Source organism: Marmota flaviventris, chromosome 16 (assembly GCF_047511675.1).
Source record: "Marmota flaviventris isolate mMarFla1 chromosome 16, mMarFla1.hap1, whole genome shotgun sequence".
In the NCBI taxonomy this organism is placed as follows: Eukaryota; Metazoa; Chordata; class Mammalia; order Rodentia; family Sciuridae; genus Marmota; species Marmota flaviventris.
This window is the reverse complement of record NC_092513.1, coordinates 14,425,295-14,453,076: the sequence shown is the minus strand read 5'-3', so window position 1 is coordinate 14,453,076 and position 27,782 is coordinate 14,425,295.

Here is a 27,782-nt window from a genome sequence, read left to right as displayed (position 1 = left end):
TACAAGAGAAGCCATTTCCTGACGCTGCCTTTTTTTTTTAACCACTGAGCCACATCCCCATCCCTATTTTGTATTTTATTTAGAGACCAGGTCTCACGGAGTTGATAAGCGCTTCACAATGCTAGCTGGCTGGCTTTGAACCTGCGATCCTCCTCATCTCAGCCTCCAGAGCTGCGCTGCCTATTTTTAAATGTTGAAAATCTAATTAAAAGCCGATGGAGTGGAGCACCCCTGTAATCCCAGCGGCTCGGGATTGTTGCCTCCTTTTGGAGGAGGAGCATTAGTGGGAAAAGAAAAGCCCCTTTGCTTCCACTTTGACTTTCTTGTAAATGTTCTTTTTATTAGGCAGTAGTCCATTAAATCGGATTTAATTAAAGTTGATTTGATTGATGAACTAAGGCTTCATAGTCTCGCCTAAGATAACATACGTTGGTGTCATTGATCCAAAAAACCTTCAGATTTTGGCAACCGTGTGGCAAAATGATTTATTTCCTCAGTAAAACCAGGCAATGCTATTGATCTAAAGAAACATCACTTCAGTCATTCCTACGTGGTGGAGGTTCTTAACTGTTATTAAATCAGCTGTTCACAGGCTGACACATCACAAATTGAAACTCCATACACAAATCACATGGCTGAACTTGAAAAACCAAACCTGTTTTTATTACAAAGTGGAAACTAGAAATGGGATTTCATTCTGCAGAGGTTATCACATGGAAATAAAAAAAAAATGCAAAACACCCCTCCTTTTAAAAATAATAAATGGCATAAATCATGTCGACAGCTGACCATTACACGGTGACATTCCTATGAGTTTTGCACTAATAAGAAGCTGAATTAGATTAATAACTGTGCTTTCTCCTAAGCATTTAATTAATTTAGCTCTTTCCATTTCTGAGCAAAATGCTTTGCAAATATTAACTACCCGATTCTTATCACCAAAAAACATTTCCTTTCCACCTATTTGCAGTTGGGGCTTTGCTAAGCACTTCCTAAGCAATTCAAACTGATGGATTATATAACCTAAAAATGCATTTTTTCCTATTAAAAAGACAACCTGGAACTTGTTTATTTAAGTGCCAAGCAGCACTGACTTTTTTTAGAAGTTAGATTATTGCTGGTTATAAAAATGTGGGGAGGTCTTATTTCATACAAAAGATGCATCTTGCCAGACATTGTATAATTTGAACTTGCATAACTCAAGAATGATTTTCTCAAGGGAATAAATATAAAATAAAGCCAGATGCATTCTCAGGTCACGTTTTCAAGTTGTAACACGTTTTTGCTTTAAGGCTGCTTTTTCTTCAGAATTACATCTAATATTTTGCAGAGTACTGTCTCCCATATTAACATTTTACCAGGTTGCATTGTGGTGTTTTCCCTTCATCTTGCCATGTATAATTTCCCTTCAAAAGCTATTGGTCTGGGGCATGCTCTTCAGCGTGAGCAACTGTATGGCTATTTGGGGCACACTTGAATGACATTGTCATGGGTTGTTTAAATATTTTACTTAATAATAGTGAATGCTGAAATTATAGCATAATAGGTCTAAAAAATCATTTGTGGGAGTCCCATCATATGCAAAAGCACATGTTTTAGAGAATCCTACAAAGCCAGATTGGTATTTCTGTTTACCAGATGAAGTGGCATGCTACATTATAAACCTGGTAAGGTCTGGCTCTGGGATCTCTCTATAGCCAATAGAATTTGTTGCTACTCCAACTATTTTTTCCCCAGTACTGGAATCAAATCCATATGCTAGGCAAGCCTCTACCCTAAACTCTATCCCTAGTCTTTCTTTATTTTATTTTGAGACAGGGTCTCACTGGGTTGCTGAGGCTGCTCCAACTTGAGATCCTCCTGCCTCAGCCTCCCAGCTGCCTCAGTTGCTGGGATTACAGGCATACAACACCCCACCTAGCAATTGCTATCCCAACTTCTACCTCTTGTCCCCATTCTCTTCCTTCTAAAGAAAATCTTAATTTTGTTCGGTTGCTCATGTGACTTAGAGAAAGGTGAACCCAACTCTAGCTCCAGGAAAAGGTCCTAAGTCAGGGGCAATCCTGGTAGTCCTAGTATTTAACAGTGGGTAAGCATGAGACCAATGTCCATCTGTTTATATAAAACGTAAAGTTGGCTTGGAGTCAAGGTGAGGAGGGAGGGTCATCTGAGAAAAGTCATTGTGAGAAAGACAGTGAAAGGATGGAAGGGAATGGTCCTTCTTTCACTGGATGTGGTTATGCCTGTATATGATGCTTGGAACCATCACCACCCCTCTTAATGCCAACCTAAGGGTTAGACCAACACTCACAAGAAGCAGAGGCAAAATCATTCTGGAGATGTGGAGCCCGAAGCCCACTTGATCTCTAGACTCCTCACATTATGAGATCGCTGGTTCATTATTAGCCAGTTTAAGTTTTCTCTTCCTTCAGCCTCCAGATCTAGGTCCTTCTGAGTTGGTGACTTCACACTCCTTGGGAATAATTGTGTGTCCTCTCAGTTTCCTGGAGGGGCACTGTATAGACAGAAAGCTTGGAGTCTTGACCCACCCCAGACCTCAGCAATATACTGCAGCACATCACCTCTTTGAAACAAAATAAGAAAGTAGCATATTTAAACACATACTGGGATGAGAGTCTATGAAAAAAGAAAAACTCTGCACTAAAGTACACACAGGAGGGAAGAAACAGCAGACTTAACCAAATGCCAAATTAAATCTATCTAGAACAAACATGAGAAATTCAGAGAATCCAGCAGGAGAGAAACCTAAAAAGGCAACTCCACTTTCTATTCTCCAGTCCATTTTCTTAAGAATTAATTTTTAAAATTTATTTATTTATACATTCGTACATATGGGGGATTGAGTCCAGTAGGACTCTACACTGAGCTACATCCCCAGCCCTTTTTGAGACAAGGTCTCACAAGTCCTCATTCTTGTGATCCTCCTGCCTCAACCTCCTGATTTGCTAGGATTACAGGCCTGCACCACTGTGCCAAGCAGGAGTTAATTTTCAAAAGAAGATGTTCCAACTCTCTGAACTACTCAACTTTGATCCTGATCTTTGGCTTTGACCTCAGAAAATTCCTCGACTCCTCCTCTATGACATGTCAAGAGAAGTCTTTCAGATATTCAGTTGGGGTAGAAACAACGAATATGAGTAACTTTCAAGAAGTTTAGGTGTAAATAATAGTAGAAAGATAGAAGCAGTGTTGGAGGATAAGTGGAGTTGAAGAGGGGTTTGCTAAAGTGGAAGATAATGGAATGTGGTTGAATACTCACAGAGATGATCCATGAAGAGGGGAAGCAAATTTGCAGGTAAATGGATGGAGGTGGAGAACATAATGCCAATCCCCAAAAAACAAATGCCGAACATCTTCTCTGATATAAGGTTGCTGATTCATAATGGGGATGGGGCTGGCAGCATGGGAGGAACAGACCAACTTTAGATAGGGGGAGGGAGGGGGAGGGGTGAGTGTAGGGTAGGAAAGATGGTGTAATGAGATAGACATCATTACCCTAAGTACATATATGAAAACACGAATGGTGTGACTCTACTTTGTGTTCAACCAGAGACATGAAAAATTGTGTTCTATTTGTGTAATATGAATTGAATCGCATTCTGCTGTCATATGTAACTAATAAGGATAAATAAAATTTAAAAATAAAAAAAGGAGGGGAAGCAAAGATATTTCTGGAGGAACTGCAACCAAATTGTCACTCACAACAGAGAAATAGCATAATGATGGATTTCCAGCCACCCCTTCTCTGTGTTTATCTCCTGGGAAAGGGCAGAAGGGAAGCTACTTCCCCAAGCCTTCCTCACAGATAATTAGGCAACTAATTAGGCCTTCACAATTGAAGGCTCCAGCCCACCTTGTGATCACCAGTTTTAGCATTCTTTCTCTTCCTCATGGCCCCAAGAAATTACTTCTGAAGTTCATCTCTCCTTGCACTTTATTTTTAAGGCACTAAATATGGACACTCTATATGAAGGTCATCCGAGATTCTGGGGCCCATGAACAGTGCTCATTTTCTTTTTCTCCAGGCCATTAAGAAATACCAGAGGGAGAAAATGAGGGGAAGTGCAAAGAGATATGTGTGTGGGCGCTTTTAAGTTGGGTGCTGACATTTCCTAGCCCTCCCGTGAGGAACTAAGGCATATTAGGTACATGGAGACTGATTTCCTATATGCATGGCCTGAAGAAATATCAAGGCCTGGGGGCAGCAGAGGATGGGAGCTAGAGATGGAAAGACTCCATAGAGCTGCCTTCCCAGGGAAGAGACTGGGAAAAGGACATTGCAATAAAGCTCTTGGTGTCCAATGAACAGATCCAGAAGATGCAAGAGACTGGGCACCATCTAGGGAGGAGGAATTCGTTCCATACCATGCTGACAAAGCAGGAGTTGCAGGGCTTACACTCAAAATCCTTGTTCAACTCCAGCACCTTTCCCCTCCCATATCTCTGAGAAATATGGATTTGAGGTGGAGAAATCAGTTTGTGTTTTAATCCTGGCTCTGTTGCTACTGCTCAACAGAGAGGGGTGAGGGGATCAGGTCCCTCCCTCTGAGCCCAAACTTTAGAGTCTGCAAATGATGCTTATCTCCACCTGCCTTCTTCCCCTGGGTGGCTGCAAATAACAAATGAACTATGACAGTCATTCCCAACAGAGTGAAGCATCCCATCCATGTAGAGATTTTAGGCCCTTTTGTGATTGGAAGTGGGGAGAACATATTATTCTTTCTCAAATAGAAGAGCAATGTTGGAGTTAGCACTACAACTGAAATGTGCCAGCTTATTTTAAAATAAACTAATATAAAATGTTTTTAAAAATCCAAAACAACACACAAAAAGAGCACACAACCTATTATTACACAACGAGAAAATAACCTTCTAAAACTAAAATTATATGGGTGCCCTCCACCCTTTTTCTTCTTTTTCAATTATTAATGTCACTTTAAAAAAAAAGAAAAAAAAACCTAGGGATTGAACCCTGGGGTGCTTTACCACTGAGCTACATCCCAGTCCTTTCTTAAAATGTTTTCTAAATTTTGAGATAGGTTTGCACAAAGTTGCCCAAGCTGCCCTGAAACTTAAGATTCTCTTGCCTCAGCCTCCCAAGCAGCTAGGATTCATGTGTGTACCATTGTATCTGGCCCATCAATCATTTTTATGTTACTTAAAAATGTTCAGGGGCTGGAGTTGTGGCTCAGTGGTAGAGCACTTGCCTGGCATATGTGAGGCCCTGGGTTCGATTCTCAGCATTGTAAATAAATTTAAATAAATAAATAAATAAAAGATCCATTAACAACTAAAAAATATATTTTTTTAAAAATATGCATACATATAACCTCAGAGACTTGGGAGATTGAGTTGGGAGGATCCCAAGTTCAAGGTCAGTCTTAGGAACTTAGTGAAACCCTGTCTCAGAATAAAAAGACTAAAGAAAAAAAAAGGCTAGGGATGAAGCTCAGTTTTAGAACACTCCTAGGTTCAATCCCCAATATCTCAAAAAAGAGAAAATTTAAAAAATGTATTCCAGAGAATGTTTACATATTATATCATTCCCAAAAAACAACTGTAATAGCTGCTTATTTGGATGGTCTCCTGTTTTGCTAAAAATTTAGACTGTTTCAGAAGATCAACATTTTAAACATTCTCCAAGTGTAGAGAACATTCAGAATTTTTCATTTAGCCAAAAATCACATTTTGACTTTGAAGTTCTAAAATTAAATAGTTTGCTCTATATTGGTTAATACTCTATTACTATACTCTTGAACCACCTACAATTTTCAGGTCCAGAAGATCCAAGAGTAACAAATAATATCCCTATCCTTATGAGGTTTACATTCTAAACACAAGGCAGGGTGGAGGAAAAATAGATGAAAAGAAACATGGAACAAATGCATAAAGAAGAATAGGTGAATTGAAGAGTTAGAAATAGTAAGTCACTTGATGCCAGATACCAAAGTGCCATTTAAGTAGAGACCAGCAAATATTAGGAATTCATGGGCATGAATTCATGGGAGGGAAATAATACAGATACAGAGAGCATCAGGTGCAAGGACCTCAACCAAGGAGCTTACTTAGAAGGTGAAGGAACAACCAAAAAGCCAGGAAGGCACGAGCAGAGCACTTGGCAAGAGAGAGCATCGTGGTTGATATCAGCACGCAGCTGGGGGTAAAGACCGTGTGGAGTATTATGAGTTGTTATAAGGGTTTTGAGTGCTGCTCTGAATAAAAATGGACACATGGAAAGATTTTGAGCTGTTAACAGACATTATCAGACTTAAAAATTTTGAAATAGCATTCTGGCTTCTATGTTGAGAATAGATCTTGATGAGAGGGGGTCAGAAGCAGGGATGTCAATTAGGAGACTTCCAATGGGATTTACTGATGGTTATACACAGAGTAGGAAAGGAAGAGGAGAATGAAGATTTTTGTCTGACAACTAGAAGTATCAACTGAATTTTTTTTTAATATTTATTTTTTAGCTTTTTTTTTAAGGTGGACACAATATCTTTATTTTATTTTTATGTGGTGCTGAGGATCGAACCCAGTGCTTCACGCATGCCAGGCGAGCGCGCTACCACTTGAGCCACATCCAGAGCCCCTCAACTGAATTTTTGAAAATTGGCAGAAATATGTTAGAGAAGGGGGTGAGTGGATGAGAAGTTTTGGACACAGTAGTTTTGAAATAACTATTAGATTTCTGTCTCAGTCAGCTATGGCTGAGTCACATCGACCACAAAACTCGATAATTTGTAGGACGTAAAAACACAATCCATAAAAGAAAAAAAAATTAAAAGCTGTTCAGAAACTGGGTACAGTGGTACACACCTGTAATCCCAGGGGGTCAGGAGGCTGAGGCAGGGGGATCACAAATTCAAAGCCAGCCTCAGCAAAAGTGAGGTGCTAGGAAACTCAGTGACACCCTGTCTCTAAATAAAATACAATAGAGGGCTGGGGATGTGGCTCAGTGGCTAAGTGCCCCTGAGTTCAATCCCCGGTACCCACCCACCCCCCAAAAAAACAAGCTGTTCAGAAGTCATACAGCAAACAAACCTGTAGAGTCTATAAAGAATTCACTTGGACAGTTACAAAAAGAAGATAAATAAATGGCCAATAAGCAAATGAAAAGTTAGTCAACATCATTAGTCATCAGGGAAATGAAATCAAAACCACAATGCAATGCCCTTTCTACCCATCCGAATGGTTACAATGGAAAAAAGACTGTTAATGCCAAGGGTTGGAGATCAGCAATGGGCGCACTGTCCAGACTCATTGACCTGTACCCTTTAAATGTATGCAATTTATATACATAAATTCAGTCTAGGGCTGGGGTTGTGGCTCAGTGGTAGAGCGCTTGCCTAGCATATGTGAGGCAATGGGTTCGATTCTCAGCACCACATATAAATAAATGAATAAAAGAAAGGTCCATCAACATCTAAAAAAATTTTTCTTAAAAAATTTAGAAGAGCTGAGGATGTAGCTCAGTTGGTAGAGTGCTTGACTCGCGTGCACAAGGCCATCGGTTCAATCCCCAGCACAACAAAACAAAACAAAAAATTTAATCTAATATTCATTGTTTAAAAACTCAAAGACTTAAAGCCATAATTATTCATCATAGCTTGTGAGTCTGGGGGTTAAATGAGGAACAGCTGCTTCCAACTTGGCCTCAACTAATCAGTGGGGTCCACTCATGTGCCTGGGAAGAGGTTAGGATCTGCTCTAACCTGACTTAGCTGAGGCCCATTAGTTAGAAGCTCATCTTCCTCTTGACACCAGAAGGCTCACCTGACCTCGAACTTCTCATAGCAGAGACACAGGAGACATTAAGTGGAAATGCACAAGCACTGTTGAGGACAAGGCTTGCGACCTGCACACTGATAGATCTGGACACACTGCCCCAGTGCCACCGCAGCATTTGAGAAAACAGCAGAAGCCAGAAAGCCACTCCACCTCCTTCCTCTCGTCTTTCTCCCAAGGCAGGTCACAAAATCCAAGACCACTCTCTGACCTTCTCCTTCCCTTCTTTTCTGAAACAGGTCAAAAGCCTGGTGGTGCTCGCCTTATACCCAGAGAAAAGAAATATCCTTACTTCTAAAAAGACAGAGACACAGAGAAGAAGCAGAACACAGAACCTAACTTTCCCCCAGTTGATCACTAGTAGTCTACACCTTTGTGTTTTTCAATTCTATTTCTCCATGGCTAGCCACTCTTCATCAAACCGAGGCATAAAGACACACAAGTGTATCCCTGTCAGTTTCCAAGATTGCAGAGTCACATAAAAATCGCATTAAATAGATTGATATGCTTTTCTCCTGTTAGTCTTTTGTTATGGAGGCCTCAGCCATACGCTCTAGCAATGTTGCTTTCCCTCTGCAACACCATGAATTCTGCCTCCTCCTTTGGGCAGGCAGAATAGACCCTACCTGTTCAGAGAGAGGGAATGTAAAATCACACGGCAAAGGCTGGGGACATAGTGCAGTCACCTCAAATGGACATAGACATATGGAAGCCTCACATAGACAGCGGGAAATGCATGTCTGGGCTAAACACCTCCCTATGCTGATTGTCAGAATGAACAGAAGGGTATTTGAGACCATTAGACCAGATGAATACCTAGAGAATGAATGCTGACCAAGGTGAGGAGAGGCAAGGCTTGGAAATTAAAGGACCGAGTGTGGATACAGAAATAGGGTGCTATCAGAGCAGGTGAAGAGTCAGGAGAGAAGAACATTCTAGAAAACCCAAGGAACTATTTTAAAAGGAGGAATGGATCAGTTATAATATAAACGGGACTGTAATAGCCATGATCCTCTTGTATAATCATTTCATTGTGGGGTACAACTAGGATGCAGTTAGAATCTGAGAATCTGAGACAGAAAATGTGCCTTCCAGAGAAGCCCAGCCTACCTACAGGCACATAAACGAACCAGCTAACATTAGCCGAGCTCACACTGAACTAGAGCTTTTGCTACATTCCTCCCTTTAGATGTGCCAGGGTCAGTTTCAGCATTAGCAAAATCTATAGCCTAATTATTTATGTATTGAGTATTCATTGGAGGCCAACTTTTGTCATACACTATTCTAAGCAATGAGGCTGTAATAGAAAATAAGTGGGTTTCCAGCTAGCACAGAATTTACATTTCAGCAGAGGAAACAAAAATAGATATATAAAGGAGTACAAGAAATGGGCAAGAAACTTCTTACAGTGGTAAATATCGTAATGATGAAAAAGAGTGACAGCTAGGGGGTGACTTGGGGAAATATTTTGATTGTATGGTCAGGAAGACTTCTCTGAGGAGGTGATAGTTGGCTCAGATCTAAATTATTCAATCTAATCAAATCTCCAGTTAGCTTCGTTATAGCTTTTTGACCCTCCATGGTACTGAAGCGAGATTTAAAGTTAGGTAGTCAGTGTAGTTAGATAAATCGGGTCTAATATCGAGTGAAATCTAAAATGGAGACCATGCGGAGAATGACTCAGGGAAAACACAGGACAACTCATGGAATGTTAATGAAGTCCCCAAAAAGGCCCTAGGCCAAAGTCCACCTCAAAGAAATGTTAATGAACAGCCCCCAGCAAAAAGGTGCTGACTCAGAAGTCCTTCCTGACCAGATTACTTCTTTGGCCCACCTGTGTCCCACCCCTCGGGCCTTCCCACCTACATTCCATCACCAAAACTATAAAAAGGGGAAACAACTGCACTTCCACGGATTCCACCTCTTGGGTCCCCTTCTTCCTCCGGGAGAAGTCTTTTCTGCTGTCCTTTAATAAACTTCTAATTTCTACTCTGACCTTGCCTCGGCGTGCTTCTTTGGTGTTATTCTTCAACATCGGGGAAGCAAGGACTCGTCACCGGTCAACAGTGGTAACAGTACCATGTCCTAACTTCCTCATCTCCTCAAAATAACCTTCTGAGAGCTGTAAGTAAAATGGAGGAATAGGGACACCCAGAGAGATCTACCAGTTGCCAGACCATGGGATCTCAAATCTGGCCTCCTCTGGCCAAACAAGAGTCCTATATAGCTTCAGTTAAAGCTATTCAAAAACCAGAAAGCGCTCCTTTGACTCAGAAACTCTGCTTCTTTATGGCAGGAAGAGAAGAAACTAAACTCTGCAGAAGGAAAAAATCATCGGCTCCAGAGTCCCTCCAGTGGTCATGACCTCCCCCACTTTCTAAAAAATAAAATGAGGTGCCCAGGGAAATGCATACTGCACCTTCCTGAGACCCATCAGCTAGCTCAGGTGGTAGGAATGGCTATCAGAAAGAAGACACTAGCTCAGAGGGATGAAGGAACTTACCCAAGGTCACCAAGTTAATAAGTGACGACACCAGAACATGAACCGAAGGCTGTTTCCAAGCCCCTGTTCCTTCGACTCAATGATTCTGCCAGGCTGCCACACTGGACATTAGAAACACATCAACCATTAGAAGATACAGGGCAGAACGGACTCATCTGTGAAATTCTTCTAAGGAGAAAAAAGGGAGGGAGAGGGAGATCAATAATGCCATGTTGTATTTTTAGCGATGGGCAGCCAGAATAGCACACAACCCTTCACCGAAAAGGAAAGGTATGTGTATTCCCTGGGGCTGGAAAGTTGTTAGACATTAATAGCAAGAAAATTGTTAGGAAGCTGACAAGAGGTAAAGGAAATGTCCTTGCTTTCTCCCCTGCAAAAACCTTGTAGGAGGAAATATGGGTGAGAACACAAGCTTGAAAATTGAAGGAGATTTGGGATGGGAGGGGGACTACAGTGGGGAGGAGAATGAGAACGTTAAAATAAAAAAAGCAATAGGAAATGGAAGAATTTCAGGGTAAACAGGCAAATAAGCTTAGTTATGGCAAGAAAAACAGGGTGGTTAATTAACAAGGGGGATAAAAATGGCCTGCAGATAATATTTATCATCCCTCCCAGTTTTCCTGTGGCTTTATTTGTGCCCATCTGTCAGCTCAATCTTTTCCAAATGTCTGCTGCCTCATATACAGGCCATTAATTTATTGAAATATTACTGGAATTAGATTGCTTCTGACTTGCCTGTTGTATTGTTTTTAACTTTTTTTTAAAATTCGTATTTATTTGTTTGCCTCTTGGTGTTTAAATTTGGCAAGTGATGTCTGAGCTGGAAACAGTCTTCCCAGTCTGTGGCAGAAAGAAAACAGAGGACTCTTTTCCATGGAGAAGCACAGCCATCTACACTTGCAAACCGCTTTTGCCAAATGTCTTTGTACATGTATCCCTCTTCCCCTGAAGTGAGAAATCTAAACCTGAAACATTCTGACCAGAACAAAGAAAGCCATTGCAATGCTGTATTTATGTGCCTTAGCAAAGAACAGGGCTAAATGGATCATCCTTATTATGAACACATCCAGGTTAGATTTAAAAAACAACTCAAGAGAATCCACTAAGAAATAAGAAGGTAATGAATTCAAATTATACTGATCTTAATTTTGAAAACAGGGACAAAGAGCCTTCCTGTCAAGTCAGTCACTGGCTGGTAGGAGTCTGATTTTAGCCAGTGACCACCAAAGAAGATAATTCTGACATTTTTAATGTCACATAATGTGTTTAATCAGCAATTGCATGCAGAAACAATTCAGCAAAGGCCTGAAGCCTGATTTGATGGCTTCAACTTCCCAAGACCCCCCCCCCCCCAAAGAGCAGACAGGCCACCCAAATCCTCCACTTGTCAAACCAGCTCCTGCCTCAGGAGGGATTTGTGAGGCTTCACTTCAAGGACTACCACCCAGGCTGGTTGGCTGAAAACGTGAGCTGCCTATTATTTCTCCTTCATTTCCCAGGATGTCTGGGTGAGAGAGTTCCGCACCTCCTGATGGGCACAAGTCCCAGCCTTATGACATTTCCTTCTCACACTGAGCAACTTTTTAACCAGAGACTCCCAGCTGCTCCTCGCCCCCCCCCCCACCCCCAGCTCACTAGTTGGCAGTCTGGTGTGCAAGACAGATGGGGAGAGCGGGAAGGAGGGGGGGAGAACCAAGCCGCTTTGGGAGGCTTGGTTTGCCTTTAAACAAAAACTGGAGGGGGAGGAGTTTTAAAAGTTAAACGATAGAAGACAAAACAATTAGTTTCCACAAAATAAATTAGAATACAAGGGATGGATTACCTGCATCTCAGAGAGAGCAAAATCTCCAGGATATAGAAAGAACTCAAAAAACTTAACACCAAAACAAACAACAACAAAAAAACAAATAACCCAATCAATAAATGGGCAAAGGAACTGAAGAGACACTTCACAGAAGATGATATACAATTGGTCAACAAATAGATTTTTAAAAAAAATGTTCAACATGTCTTGCAATTAGAGAAATGCAAATTAAAACTATACTGAGGTTCCAACTCACTCCAAACAGAATGGCAATTATCTTTTGTGTGTATGTGGTGCTGGGGATTGAACCCAGGCTTTGTGCATGCAAGGCAAGCACTCTACCAACTGAGCTATATCCTTAGCCCCAGAATGGCAATTATCAAGAATAAAGTAACAATAAATGTTGGTGAGGATGTGGGGGTGTTATGCTCGAATTCGGGACCCCCAAAGACCACCAGAGACCCAAGATCGATGTAAGCAGCAAAGAGGTGTTTATTGCGAGCTAGCTCGGTCCTCTGCGTGCATACACAGCAACTGGTGACGCTGAGAGGCCCGGAGCCCAGGGTTTGCAGCAGTTTTATACATTCTTTGGAGAGGGCAGGGACTTCACATTACATCATAGCAAATCATCACACACCGCTGGAAAATCAAACAACAACTCTAAAACATGATTAGCACATTCACTGGCGGGAACAAGTTGGGTAGGGGTGATTGGTCAGTACAAAAGGGGTATTCGTTTGAACTGATTGGTTTAAGCCAAGAGGGGTGTACTGCTGAACTACATGGTTTCCCAACTTGTTATCAACCACCATAAACCACTGGGAGGGTCATCTGGAATCCCAGGTATTTCCCTGTCTCATGCTGATCGGTGGCTGCTAGGGGGCTGCTATGGATCCCCACCTAGCCTGACTGAGTCAGGGACACCTGGCGCAGCAGATCTCTCCTGTTATTTGTAGATAAACAACTTAGCAGGGTGGGAATGTGCCTAGGAGTGCTCTGTGGGTTTTTCCAAGGACTAAGGTCATGTCCCTTCCTTGGACAGTCTTTGCTCTCAGGTAGAGGCTGGTTTTTCAGGGGAAAAGGTACACTCATACATTGTTGGTGAGACTGCAAATTGGTGCAACCACTCTGGAAAGCAGTATGGAGAATCCTCAGAAAATTTGGAATGGAATCATCATTTGACCCAGTTATCCTGCCCCTCAGCATATACCCAAAGGACTTAAAATCAGCATACTATAGTGATAAGGCCATACCAATGTTTATAGTAGCTCAGTTCACAATACGTAAGCTATGAAAGCAACCTAAGTGTGTTATGTTCGAATTTGGGACCCCCAAAAGACCAACAGAGACCAAGATCGATGTAAGCAGCAAAGAGGTGTTTATTGCGAGCTAGCTCTGTCCTCCATGCGCACACAGCAACTGGTGATGCTGAGAGGTCCCGAGCCCAGGGTTTGCAGCAGTTTTATACACTCTTTGGGGAAGGCAGGGACTTCACATACACCATAGCATCTCTTAGCAAATCATCACACACCACGGGAAAATCATAAAACAGCTCCAAAACATGATTAGCACAGTCACCGGCAGGAAACAGTTGGGTAAGGGTGATTGGTTAGTACAAGAGGGGGATTCGTTTGAACAGATTGGTTTAAGCCATGAGGGGAGTATGTGCTGAACTACATGGTTTCCCAACATGTTATTAACCACCATAAACTACTGGGAGGGTCATCTGGCATCCTAGGTATTTTCCCTGTCTCATGATGATTGGTGGTTGCTAGGGGGTTGCTATGGGTCCTCACCTAGCCTGACTGAGTCAGGGACACCTGGCTCCAAAGATCTCTCCTGTTATTTGTAGATAAACAACTCAGCAGGGTGGGTATGTGCCTAGGAGTGCTCTGTGGGTCTTTCCAAAGACAAGGGTCATGCCCCCTTCTTTGGACAGGCTTTGCTCTGAGGTAGAGGCTGGTTTCTCAGGTGCCCTTCAACAGATGACTGGATGAAGAAAATATGGTATATATACACAATGGAATATTACTCAGCCATAAAGAAGAATGAAATTATGACATTTGCTGGTAAATGGATGGAACCAGAGACTATCATTCTAAGTGAAATAAGCCAATTCTCCCCAAAAAACAAAGATCAAATGTTCTCTCTTTGAGAGAAGATGGGAGGGGAGGGGAGGGGGGATAGTAGAGGATAGGAAAGGTAGCAGAATACAACAATTACTAATAGGGCATTATGTAAAAATGTGGATGTGTAACCGATATGATTCTGCAATCTGTATTTGGGGTAAAATTGGGAGTTCATAACCAACTTGAATCTAATGTATGAAATATGATATGTCAAGAGCTTTGTAATGTTTTGAACAACCAATAAAATAAAAAAAAATAATAAATTAAAAAAAATGTTCTCTCTGACATGTAGATGCTAACACACAAAAGAGGGGGTGTAAGGGTAAAATAAATTGAAGTTAAAGCGTAAAAGTTAAAGGGTAAAAGACCGGGTGTTGTAAAAGTTTCTAAGCTGCAAGGTCTGAGTTAAAATGTAAAGGAGGTATTGTTAGGTTTCTATGTTACCTGCAAAACCTGAAATTTCTGTAGCTGTTAAGACAATGCTTAGAACCGCCCAGTAAATATTTCCCCTGACTATTTGGATTGTTTAATAAGGGCTCTGTGTGGTCGCACATAGGCATTGCAGGGCCTGGACCAATCAGTTTAAATGTAACCCCCTCCTTAGGAATGACCTATCACTCCAGCCTGACCTGTTCCCGCCGATGAATGAACTAATCATGTTTAGGAGTTGTTGTTCAATTTTCCAGCGCCTCATGATGATTTGTTCTGATGTATACAAAGCCCTCCGCCCTCCCCAAAAAGTGTACTTAAGCAGTGCTCAGCCCCTGCTCAGGGCTCTGGCTGCTTTCCCTTCTTGAGTGGGCATGGAGCCCCAGCATGCTGGTTCAATAAATCCCCCTTCTGCCAATTGCATGAGTGGTCACTTGGTGGTCTCTTTCTCTGACGTTTCGCGGGACCCTTACAGGGGCGGGTAAAAAGAATAGAAGTTCATTGGATTAGACAAAGGGGAATGAAGGGAAGGGAAGGGAGATAGGATTAGGAAAGACAGTAGAATGAATCAGACATGACTTTCCTATGTTTATATATGAATACAAAACCAGTGTAACTCCACATTATGCACAACCACAAGAATTGGAAGTTGTACTCTGTGTATAATATGTCAAAATACACTCTGTGAAAATAAAAATATAAAATATAAACAAAAACAAAGAAAAACAGTGAGATGGGCTGGCAATGGGAAGAACCTGGTCTTACTTCTTGTCTCATCAGCACCTATCCCACCTTCTGGGTGCCACCTGGCCCTGGTGGCAGAAGCCCCATCTCTTGGATCCCCTCCATTTGCTCCTGCAGCTGACTTTCCCCACTTCAACATCTATGGACTCCTGGTGGCCACCCACTGTGATCCCATTTCCTGTCCGAAGGGTACCTGGGCTCATCTCTAAGGCAGAAATAACCCAATAACCCGAGGAGCCTGGAATCTGTCATTTCACCTTCCCTAGAAGGGTCCCTAGTGACTCCCTGCTCTGGTACTCCCAGAGAAATTTGGAAGATTCTTAGGAGATTGTTAAATAGCATTTATGCATGGAAAGTCTGCATAAATGATGAAACTCAATTCTCTGCTTCTGCTGGCAGGTGACCCCAGAGTTTCTCCACTTCTGCTGGCAGGTGGGGTCTGCATAAGGTTGGCCTCTGCAGCTGAGAGGTATTGCAGCTCTTCATAGTGGGCTATGCCCTCCAGCATTGCAGCAGACCCCAGCAGCTCACCATCAATTTCTTCCTCTTTCTGGGTTCTTGTCCCATGAATTCAAAGAATGAAACCCACAGACCAGGAAGAGTGAGTGTAAGAGTAGGATTTATTAAAGAATAGAAACAGGAACAGAACTATTGCACTCTAAGAGGGACTCAATAGCAGGTTTTCCCTACCAAGTGTGCTAGTCTAGGGTTTAGATAGCTTGTGGATCACTGCTATTGGCCCAAACTTATGCTAATTAGGGTTTGGAAAAGTACTAATGCTATGGGTCAAACTTTGAGTCCCAACTTCTATTCAGGTCTGCCCTACGTCCATTTTTTCTTTGCAGGTCACAAAGCAGGAGGTTGAAGTCATTGGAAAGTCTATGGTTACAGGTTCTGAACTGCAGTGCTGTGTGACTGGCTTCTGCAGCAGGTGTTTGCACTGTGCCCAGACCTGGCCACTGCAGGGTGACAGGTCAGCATGCTTTGACGTGGTGGGCTCCAGGATGCTGGAGTCTGAGTTTCCTGCCCATGCCAGGCCACCACTCCAATGCTCCACTGCCACTTCGTGGCAGGGACCAGTAGTCCAGCTACGTAGCTTGGCAGCCAGAGAGCCATGTCACTAGAGGTAGACCCTTCTACACAGTAGAACAATTTAACCCAAGGAGCCCTGTAAGGGATATAAGGAGCATGCAGAGAACAGAACAAGCCATCCTGAGAGATGCTTCTCCTGCATAGGGATTATTTTGAGAAACTGCAGATGCAGGAGAAGCTCTGAAAACAAAAAGTTCCCTTTTGTAAAGGGAATTTACATCTGTAAAGGAATTCTCCATCTGCAGGGTAGTCTCCATCCCCACCAGGAAGAGAAGGATGACTAAATCAGTGGAGACTCCTTTCACAAGAAAGCACCAAGAAATCTGCATAATGACACCTTCCTAAAACCAGCCTCCCCACAGCTTGCCATTCAGGTGAAGATGTGTTTCAACTCAAAGCCATCTCTTGAGATTTACTCATTTCTCCCTCTGTATCTCCCACCTCTACATGAAGCAAACATGTTAATTTTTTATGTGGTCTTTTACTCTAAGAGTTCCCAACTAAAAAGAAAGGACAGAGATAAATCGATTTTTCCTCACCTAAACTTGCCTGGATGTTGACAGGCAGAAAAGGCCTAATAATAGAGAATATTCATGTACCAAGACCATTTTGCCTCATGTTATTGTTATGCTCGAATTCGGGACCCCCAAAGACCACCAGAGACCCAAGATCGATGCAAGCAGCAAAGAGTTGTTTATTGCGAGCTAGCTCGGTCCTCCGTGCGCGCCACACACACAGCAACTGGTGATGCTGAGAGGCCCCAAGCTCAGGGTTTGCAGCATTTTTATACATTTTTTGGAGAGGGCAGGGACTTCACATACATCATAGCCTCTTTTAGCAAATCATCACACACCGCGGGAAAATCAAATAACAACTCTAAAACATGATTAGCACATTCACTGGCGGGAACAAGTTGGGTAGGGGGGGATTGGTCACTACAAGAGGGGGATTCATTTAAACTGATTGGTTTAAACTGTGAGGATGTCACAAGGGGAGTACATGCCAAACTGCAGGGCTTCTAGTTTAGATACTAGTCACCATACCTAGGTGGAAGCCATCTGGAATTTCAGATATGTGGTTATCTTGGCCTATCTGCGGCTTTTCCGGCTTTTCAGAGAACTGTTTCCACAGAGCTTTTCTGTAGTTTTTTTCCTGACTTTATGACTACAATAAGTCAGAGGTTAAGTTTCAGAGCAAAATAAGATCCCAAGCAGAATGAAATTGCTTAGGTCTTTCATTATTAGATGATCTGAAATTTATATGCAAAGATTGGCTTTGAACTCAAGATCCTCCTGCCTCAGCTTCCCAAGTCGCTGGGATTATAGGCATGCACCACCACACAAGGCTCCATTTGAATTTTAGCCTGGTCTGTTGGGGTTTAGCACAGGAACTTAGTCCAAAACAATAGCCTCCTGTGATTTTTATTTAACAACCAATATTCACTAAAATAGTAGATGTTTACCTGGTAGAACTTGTCCTCCACCTCCCAGTATCTATGTCTCTCTTCGGACTATAGTGGTTGTTTATAAATAATGGAGTGATCTGAGTAAGTTTTCTTTAAGTCTGATTTAAATAAAGCAAAATGAAAATGAGCTGCGTCCTTGGATTTTATGTCATGTTGATTAAATAACCATATACAAACCTTCAGAAATACAGTAAAAAATGACTACACATTGCCCACCTCCAAAGACTCATGATTGTCCTTGACAATATCTCCAAAAGATTAAGAGCATGTGTCAAGTCCTGAGATTCAGCCATCTTCCATAATTCAGTTCAGTAAACTTTTATCAATCATTTGTTGTATACAGGTTACTTGACCTGTCATTTCAGGGGGCATAAAGATGAATAAGCATGGTACCTGCCCCAGAAGAACTTATTCATTTCGCATCCATTAAGGTATTGACACCATTTTAACACCCAATTTTTATCTTCTGTTCCTATCAAGGCTGCATTGGTCAGAATAAAACCACCTGCTGCCCCTTGTGGTATAATCCTATAGTCAAAATGCTAAAGGAAAAACAAAGGAGGAGGGAAATATCAAAAATATTGTCCTAGGTTATTAATCTGTATATTGATTGGACTCTCTTTTCCCAAGGCATAGTCCCCCCACACACCCAATTTTTTCAGATAAGTTCTCAAATATTTGCTCTCATTGTAACTTTGGTTCTGGGTTTTGTTGGTTTGCGTGTGTGTGTGTGTGTGTGTGTGTGTGTGTGTTGTTGTTGTTGTTGTTTGGTAAGACCCATGAAAGGAAGAGAACCAAGCTGGCTTCTTCTCAGCAAAATGCAAAAACCAGTGAGATAAGGCTGCTAAAGAATGAGCTCCATCAAGTCTTATGCAACTTGAAGAGTTCCCGCTAAGCAGAACATGGGAACACAAACAAAAATACTATGTCATGCCTAGAGACAATCAATTCTAAGGAACCCTAGGTGGAGCCAGTGTTTGAATTTAAATCAGCAACACGATATAGATCCTAGGCAGGAGACAGATGGTCAGGAGGGCACAGGCCAGAATGAGTTGCAACCTCTTCTCTGATATCCTAGAGTCTTTTGCCCACCTTTAGCCCCTGGTCAGTCAAATGCACCATCATTTGAGAAAATATTCTATCCTGAGTCTAGATGTGCTTGGAAATAAAGTATACCGGAACACCACTCAAATATGCCGCATTGGCCTAGGGGCTATTTAGAGGTAAAAGCAACTAAGAACCAGCAGATGCAGGAAAAGCTTTTTACCTCCCTCTAACTGCCTGAAACTAAAAATTTCCCTCTTTGTAAAGGGAATTTGCATTTCTAAAGGAAATTTACATTTGTATGTGTCTCCCTCGCAGAAAGAGAGGTACATCTGGAGACAACACTTACCACCTGACAGACTTATCTGCATAACAAAACAACCTGCATTCACCATGCATTTCCGCTTGTTGCCCTTCCTGCTCAGAAATCCCCAAACCTCCTTCCCTTTGTTTAACTTAAGATAATATATAAACCTCAATCACCTGGCTACCTCCTGGAGCCACATTTTTTTTCCTTTGTGAGTTCCTGTGCACACATATGAAATTAAGATAATTTTTTTTCTCTAGTTAAACTAGTTTGCCTCCTGGGCTCCAGTCATTGAACCTAAGACGGTAATGTTGCAGCAAGGTGGAGGATCCCTCTGCTCACCACAATGGAAACCAATCACCCCAGAGGCAAGGCGGTGCTGGAGAAAGAGCCTCATTAAAATGAGCTAGCTGGTCAGAAGATGGCAGACTCTCACCCTCGAGGGCCACCTTTCAGGAGCCTGCTTTATGGGTGGTTTATCAGAGACTGGTGGGCATCTTCTCACCAGTGAAGGTTTGTGGGCAAATGATCCTAATCACCTAGTCACTAGAGGCTCTTAGTTCTGGCTCTGCGTTCATTATTTCTTTAGATTACTCTTGACACAGATTAGTTTGCCCACGTGCAGTTCCTGACATATATACAGGTGAGAGGTGGTAGCTTCCCCAAGGCCCTCTTGCTGATCATCAAACTCAAGGTAATGAAAGAAAACACTTCCCTCACTATTGTGGAAGTGTCAGGTGAAGTTAATAAGGGAGTCAGGTTCAAGACCTGGTCTTTTTTTTTTTTTTGGTGCTGGGGATTGAACCCAGGGTCTTGTGCATGTGAGGCAAGCACTGTACCGACTGAGCTATATCCCCAGCCCCCAAACCTGGTCCTGAAACAGACTGAATTTGGGGTCCCCCTGTGAATTAAGAGCAACTTCCTCATACTGAGAATGGAAAAAAGCAACTCCCTTCCCTGACAGGCACCAAGGAAGCAGAGAGTAGAGATGGCCCCTCCTTAGGCCTGTGTCACCCAGTCTAACTAAATCTACATATGTCCCTTTTTCTCCTTAAAAACTCAGCTCACCTTCAGAGATTCCAAAAGTGGAACTTTAGAAACAATCAGTTTCTTCTATCTTCCTTCAAAGCTGGCTTTGAATAAAATCTATTTTCCTAACAGTTTGACTCTGAGCATTTCTGGAGCTTTGTAACCCAGCTTCTTCCTCTGTGGGCTGGTAACCAAGTGCCTGGTAATAGACTCAAGACTCCTTGTATAAGAGGAAATAGATTCTTCCCTCCCCTTTAGAAGTTACATAAATCCTAGCAAGGTTGTTGATGGAACTTTCTGGGTACCCTATGACATTGAATAAGAACAGATAGCAGTCAGGCAATGAGTTCCAATTATTCAAAGACAGAGAGCACTCTGGGAGACTAACCTGTAGAAATGTTAATGAGTCAAGTCCTTTTTCAAAGGTAAAATACCGTGAGGCTTATCTATGGGAACACTAACCAACTCGTTTGTCCCAGAGAGGCGGAAAACCGAAGGTAGAAGTAAACCCAGACTCCAGTTAAAGGAAGGATTAAAACTCAGGCTAAAGAATACAACCAATAACCTTGGTACTTTTTCAATGCCTGTTTAACATAGACTTCGGTCAGTGCTCAGACCTAAATCTTATAAACCCTTTAAGCTCGAACACCAACATGGGTTTTCATGTTCTCAGGCCCCTACCACATTGTGGGAGTTCTCTTTCTTATTAAATAGGTCCCACTCTGTTTAATGTCAGTAGATTTTATTCTTCAAATTTGCAAAACAAGAACCCAGAAGGAATTTGGTGAATCGAGAATCCAGTCTCATCAAAATTCTGGTGTCAACATATCTGAGTGGAGTTAGTCTATATTAGAGGAAGCTCCATCATGCTATCATAAACCCTCACATGTGGAAGTTTGATGATAAATTTCTGGGCTGAGTAGTTGGGGTTTTGGGGTTCACACAGCTGACAAAGCCCTGCAGCATTCTTTCCACCCACGTTTCACCTGACATCTTGCATGTTCCTTGTGCCTCACACCCTTGACTCCTCAATCCAAATTTCAACAAAAATTTAAGTTCTCCAAGCAGGATTTGAAAGGATGATCCTTTTATTCTATTTTATTTATTTATTTATTTGTGTGTGTGTGTGTGTGTGTGTGTGTGTCTGTCGCTGAAAACTGAATCAGAGTCTTGTGCATGTGAGGCCGCCACTGTACCAACTGAGCTACTTCCCCAGCCCTTTTGAAATGGGCTATTACTCATGCAAAGTTCAACTTCCTCCAGTAAGAATTTCCAGTTTTCTTGGAGAGGGCAAGGATCATATTTTATTGATATTTATGTTGTTTTTTTTTTCCATACACCTCAACTCCAATATATGGCACTCCCACTTTCTTATATAAAATATTTGACCATACCTTACCGGCCATGTTTTTAGGGGGTGATAGAGGCTCTGTTCCTCTAGAAGGCCTTAGAATATCTCCTGATCTGAGCGAGCATCTTCACTAGGAGATTTCGTGGTGGCCTTGGCATGTTTTTGGAGGAGACGGCTTTGAGGGGGGAGCATGCCAACCGCCATGCACCAGAGCGTGTCACTCAGAGGTCTTGGGTTTTGGGATCCGTGGATCCATCCTCCTGCAGTCCTTCCTGCACCCTCTGTCATTATGGCCTAATGTCCTCACTCCATGGGTGAGTCCTCCCCCAAGCGGAGGGGCCCATGGAGGAGCGAACCCTTATGGCAAGGGCAGAAGATGGTTGGTCAGAGCTGTTACTTATACTTTTATATAAGAAAGAGAGATCTGTGGGGATGTAAACTTAAGAAATAAGCCTGAAAGAAGGGTAGAACATCCTTTCAAATGTTGGCAGCGCGGTTTTCCATCTCCAGACGATGATAGTGAACCTGTATGGGCTTAGAGGCCAAAATATTAATCTGTTCTTTAATAAATTGTACCAGCCTGTTTATAATGCAGGGTCCTATGGACACCATTAAAAGCAAACCCAACAAAGGGCCTAATAAGGGAAGAAGGTAGGGTAAAAATCCATTAAGCCCAGTCCAGAGGGGATTTTCAAATAGTTCCCTTCGTCTCTTTTCTAGATCTTCTTGAAGCTGCTTAATTTTAGTGCATACTATGCCTGATTTATTGGCATAAAAGCAGCATCTTTCCCCTAAGGCCAAGCAAATACCTCCCTGGTTAGCTGTCAGCAAATCTAAGCCTCGTCTGTTTTGAAGGACCACTTCTGCCAGGGAGTCTATTTGGTCCTGTAAATCTTTAATAGTTCCTGATAGAGTTTGTACATCATCTATAAGTTGTTGAGATAGGCGACGGTAAGAGTGTATAGCCGTGCCTAAGCCAGTTGTACCTGTGCCCACAGCAGCTGTTATTCCAAGGCTGGCAAGGAGTGGTAAGGCCTGTATTGCCCGCCTGTGTCTTTTGACTAAGGTGTCTAGGCTAGGAATGGGTAGAGGTTCATCTCCTGGGACAATAGTTATATCAGGGAGTAATAAGGCAAGAACACAGCCACCGGTCCAATTCGCTGGAAGCCTGGGGAAGGCTGAGTTTCCTCCACACATAAAAACTGTGCCATTGGGGGGACAAAGAGATGGGGTGGGTGAGGAATAATTTTTTACTGTTGAGCAATTTCCAAAGGAAGTAACTCCAACATCAATATCATAGGTATTATTCTGCATCGCGCCTAAAAGACATGATGTAAAAGTGCCTATAGGCTGCACTTTAAAAGGAAATCCAGGTTGGCATGTATTATCACTGTCTATGATAGAATTAATAGGAACTGCCATAGGCATGATTGCCCCTGTTGTCATGCAGAGCCAGCAATCACCAGCAAGGGTGGGGTTGGAATTATTAAGCAAGGAGAAGGTAGTTTCCAAAATATCTAATGTATTGGTATCTAAATCTGGAAGCTGGGATTTAGGCAGCATTAAGGGGTGATATGTGAGCTCAGGGATTTGGGGTTTCAAAAGTTTGATTATCTGAAGATGCTTGACAGCATCAGTGGGTCCTCCACCATCAGAGACCCCTGTAGGGGCCTTAATGGGCCAGCAGGAGGGTTTACCAACAGTGCCTTGGCACCCAGCTGACTGTAACTTGGTATATATGCCTTCTCCTCCCCGGTCAAAGAGGAGGGGTGTCAGGGACTAGAAGGAAATTCTCCTTCAAAGATTAGCCTGACAGCCCCCTGGGAGACATCCTGCCTGGGAGGCATCCTGCAGCTACTTATCTCACCTGAGACATCCTGCGGCCACCTATCTTCCTGAAACCTATCTTCCTGAAACATCCTGCGGTTATCTCACCTTGTGCAGACATCCAGCAACTGCCGATAAGAGAGCTTCCCCATCCCCACCATATAAATACCCCTGTGTGAACAATAAAAGTTTGCAGCTTGATCAGAACTTTTGTCTTGCTGTCATCCTTTCGTGTCTCTTGTCCCTTCATTCCTCCCCATCTAGGTTCGCTGCCCACGTTGATGTGTCCTGCCGGACGGGACATTTGGCGCCCAGTGTGGGGCTGGAGCCTTTGACTGAGGGGGAACGCCGTCCTCCGGGAAGACTTGGCCAAGCGGGAGCGCGCGATCGCCTCGGCAGACACAACCGAGAGACAGATCCAGGAGGAGAGAGAGGACGACGCAAGGTGAGTGACCCACCATGGGACAAGCAGTTTCGTCACATGAGTTGTTTTTGTCAGGCCTCAAGGAGGCCCTCAAGACACGGGGGGTCGTGTGTTAAGAAAAAGGACTTAAAATTATTCTTTTCATACATAGGAGAATTGTGTCCATGGTTTCCCCTTGAAGGGACCATCGATGGTAAAAGATGGCTTAGAGTAGGAGACTGTTTAAAAGATTATTATGAATCCTTTGGCCCAGAAAAGGTGCCTGTTCCCACCTTTTCTTACTGGAACCTAATTAATTAAAAAAAAAAAAAAAAAAAAAGCTTAAAAAAAAAAAAAAAGATTTTTTGGCCTTTATGTTCTAGAAGTTTGCACTAGGAGAGTGAGAAAAAGGGAGAGAAAATGTGATGTTTACCTGGAGAGAAATAAGTTTCAATTTTCTACTGTTTTTGTCAATACTCAGAAAGTATGTACGGACCTTTTTACTACTTGATTGTCCTATGAATCAGAATGGCTGTAACTCAGCCACTGGGGACAAGAGACTTTAGCCGCTGCTGCTTGCTATGGGGTCCTAGCCCCTGCGGCCAACAATGCTTTTAACCCTTGAATTACTTGACCTAAATGCCAAACACAGACTAACTTAAGATCTGATGGTAATGCTAGCGTTTGCTGCTAAAAAACCTTTGGAGCACCCACGTGCCACAGAAAAAAGTGCAGGATGTACACGAGCTGCAACCGCAGGTTGCAGAGACAGAACAAGCTGCTACCACAGTAAGATCTTGGCCAGGCGGGGGAAAATGCAGACAAAATCAAACAAAATGCAATCGGCTAGGAAAACTTGGGGAACTTTTGCCCCGAAAATGGGCAGCGGACTCCATGTTGTTTGCATCACCATGGTAACCATGGGGTGCCTGGCCAGAAGAGCGGGCTTCCTGGTCCCACCTCCCACACTTTCTCCGGCTTCCGATTGGTTCTTCCACAGTCACTCACACGGGACTTCTAGTCCCGCCTTCCAGCCACTAACCTGTACTACTGTGTTTCAGATTTCTAGCGGAGCTGTTCAGAACCTGTATTTTTAAGAATGCCTACCTGTAAATGCTAACGAAAGATATCTTTTTCAGACAAAATTTAATTCCACAGCTTTCTATGTTGCAGCCCTAAATTTAAGTTAGTTCTGAGTTAAATAACCTGACTTTTCTCTATAGTTGTGTTACTAAATAATGTTCTATTGATGAGAGATATCAAACATGCTTCTTTATATTTTACTTTTAATTTTGGAGGTTATGAGGATGCATTTGCTCGCCACAGGAACAAAGCCGGCAATGTTCCTGTGATGACCAAAAAATCCTTATTCTCATTCCTAACTATAAAAAATAAATATGTATACTCAACAAGGATTTTATTTCAGTTACATCAAGTGACGTCACATAGAAGAGTGCACTCCTAGTTAAAAATAAATTAAAATGGATCCAAATATTTTAAGACCACGTGGTTACATAAAATTAATACAATTATAAGTTATGTTCTTATTCTTAATATATATATTTTTAAGATATTTAGATAACCTATATTTGTTAATCTATAAAATAATTAGCACATGCCTAATTGATTAGTTAATATATATTTGCTTAATTGTTTTTCTTCAACAGAAAACCCATTATTTATGTTTTGTATTTACATTTATCAGATACTCTGCCTTTTCAGTTACAGATATTTGAGATAAATGTGTTTACTATAAATTTGCTTTTAAGTGAAAATACAATCTTCAAGTAGTTTCTAATTCTCAAAGTTACTGTTCAAACTCATAAGATGATAATTATAATTATGTCTACAAAATATCTAAGGATTTTAACTATATTTTCATTGATATTTCTTATCAAAGTACAGTAATTTGTTTATAGATTCTAAGGTTTTCAGAAATTGTTCCAAGTATAACAAAAAAAAAAAAAAATTTCTAAAAGAAAAGGATGCTTCAACAAAGAAAAAGCACACATGGATCCTAAAAAGAAAGAAATCATTTTTGGGTAAAACAAGGTCTTTATATTCATATTTCAATGATAAAATTATTTTCCTAAGTAAAAAAGATTTTTATATTGCTATCTAAACAGATGATGTAAAAAGTTAGAAAGATTAAAAAAGAGATTTATATATACTACACTGACTATAATTAATTTAAGGGTATTTCAGGCTATTTTTCCTAGTTTAACTATACTAATGTGAGCTAAGATTTTGTCCATATTTTGACATGATAAACAACCTATTAAAATGTAAGTTTATTTCTTTAAAGTAAGATCCTTATTGCCTAATAATTCTTACTGTTTAAGACAAAGATTAGTTTTGGTAAATAAATTCACATTGTTGATTAAACATTAAGTATATTGAACTACTAACTTAAATCCGATTTTAACAATTGTCCTTAGAGACTAAAATCAATTGATTCTAAGACACTGAGATACTAATTTTTACATATTTTGTTTGTTAGATAATCATAAAATTAAAAAAAAAACACAACATTTTATCAAGATTAAGGTTCTCCAAATTAAAGTTATATATTAATTTTAAACAATAAAGGTTACAAACTTAAAAAAATTCATTGATATTATATAAGTTCTCTGACTAGATCTATTGTCCATAAAAAATACAGTAAGATTTATATACTGCTCCCTACACAGGAAATAACCTTAATCATATTTTTTAAAAGGCAATTAAGAGATACCTATTTAAAGGATAATATTCTAAAATATAAAGATTTTGGGATCGCCTTAACCATGCATTATTTGCCCTTAATTTTCTTACCCTAGACAGTGAAGGCCATTCGGCCGCAGACAGACACTGGCATCCCTCGTCCAATTCTGTTCGCCCACCTGTAATGTGGCGCGATCCCCTTACAAATAAATGGAAAGGCCCAGATCCTGTCCTCATCTGGGGACGAGGCTCAGCTTGTGTTTTGGACCAAGAGCAAGCAGCCCCAAGATGGTTACCAGAACGCCTGGTTAAACAGGTTAATGACTTACCTCAACCCAGGGACGGAGGCCCTCCCCCTGAGGACAAATTTTCCTCTTTTGCAGATCTGTGTGAGGATCCTGCTTAAGGCACTTCTGCTGAACAGGTTTGTATACGGAGGCCTTAGCCCTCCACCTTCCAACATCAGGGAGTGCCTTTTTGGCACCCCCTGCGAATGCAGGGGAGGATCTTGGACTCAGGCTCCCACTAGTTGGACCCAGACTGCTGACTGCTTGACTAAGGTGGCTTACCTCCGTGCTGAGGTTGACCATCAACTCGGAGGATTTCGTCAGCCTGAATGGGTATGTGTTAACAAGCCAAAGATTATTCCCCCCAGTACAAGTAAAGCTCTCCAAAATTGTTCTGCAACTTGTATGCATACCCAGGCGATGCATGTCTCTTGTTATGCGTCAGCCTCAATTTGTGTTAACAAGCAGGGAGAACAATTTTTTGAAGCCACCCTAACTAAAACTCATGCAGCAGAGGGGACTACTATTCATTATACCCCCCTCCTCTTTGACCGGGGAGGAGAAGGCATATATACCAAGTTACAGTCAGCTGGGTGCCAAGGCACTGTCAGTAAACCCTCCTGCTGGCCCATTAAGGCCCCTACAGGGGTCTCTGATGGTGGAGGACCCACTGATGCTGTGAAGCATCTTCAGATAATCAAACATTTGAAACCCCAAATCCCTGAGCTCACATATCATCCCTTAATGCTGCCTAAATCCCAGCTCCCTGATTTAGATACCAATACATTAGATATTTTGGAAACTACCTTCTCCTTGCTTAATAATTCCAACCCCACCCTTGCTGGTGATTGCTGGC